Source organism: Bison bison, unplaced genomic scaffold, assembly GCF_000754665.1.
Source record: "Bison bison bison isolate TAMUID 2011002044 unplaced genomic scaffold, Bison_UMD1.0 scf7180017864213, whole genome shotgun sequence".
Classification (NCBI taxonomy): domain Eukaryota; kingdom Metazoa; phylum Chordata; class Mammalia; order Artiodactyla; family Bovidae; genus Bison; species Bison bison.
Genome location: NW_011494785.1, coordinates 2,213,987 through 2,214,861, shown reverse-complemented (window position 1 = coordinate 2,214,861; position 875 = coordinate 2,213,987).

Sequence of the window (875 nt, the reverse complement as noted above, 5' to 3'; positions counted from 1 at the left end):
AGTGTTACTGACCAGAGTTCTTGGCCCTCCCCAATAACTAGAAATTGACTGGAGGCCAGAGAGGAAATTCAGGCAAAGTTTTATCGGGGTCCCTGCTGCTGGAGTGGGGGGCAAGCACAAACAGCAGATTCCCTTGCTCACTCCCTGGGTGAAGGGAGCTGGGTCCTTAAGTGTGGGGTAAGGGTACAGGGTATGGGTGTGTCCAGGGTTTGGGCTGGAGGAGTGGCTTGCCCAGCTCTTAGGTGGTGGTGTGGGCAGGGGATATGCTCAGTACCCTGCTTTTGCTCCTGACGCCTGTTTTGGCTCCAGGCCCTTCAAAGCTGACAGTGGATTTGTTGGTCTCTTTGTATCTTTTGGGTCCAGAATTTGCCCCCAGCTGTGCATCAGATCAGATCAGATCAGATCAGTCGCTCAGTCGTGTCCAACTCCTTGCAACCCCATGAATTGCAGCACGCCAGGCCTCCCTGTCCATCACCAATTCCCAGAGTTCACTCAGACTCACGTCCATCGAGTCAGTGATGCCATCCAGCCATCTCATCCTCTGTCGTCCCCTTCTCCTCCTGCCCCCAATCCCTCCCAGCATCAGAGTCTTATCCAATGAGTCAAGTCTTCGCATGAGGTGGCCAAAGTACTAGAGCTTCAGCTTTAGTATCATTCCTTCCAAAGAAATCCCAGGGCTGATCTCCTTCAGAATGGACTGGTTGGATCTCCTTGCAGTCCAAGGGAGCGCTCAAGAGTCTTTTCCAACACCACAGTTCAAAAGCATCAATTCTTCGGTGCTCAGCCTTCTTCACAGTCCAACTCTCACATCCATACATGACCACAGGAAAAACCATAGCCTTGACTAGACGAACCTTTGTTGGCAAAGTAATGTC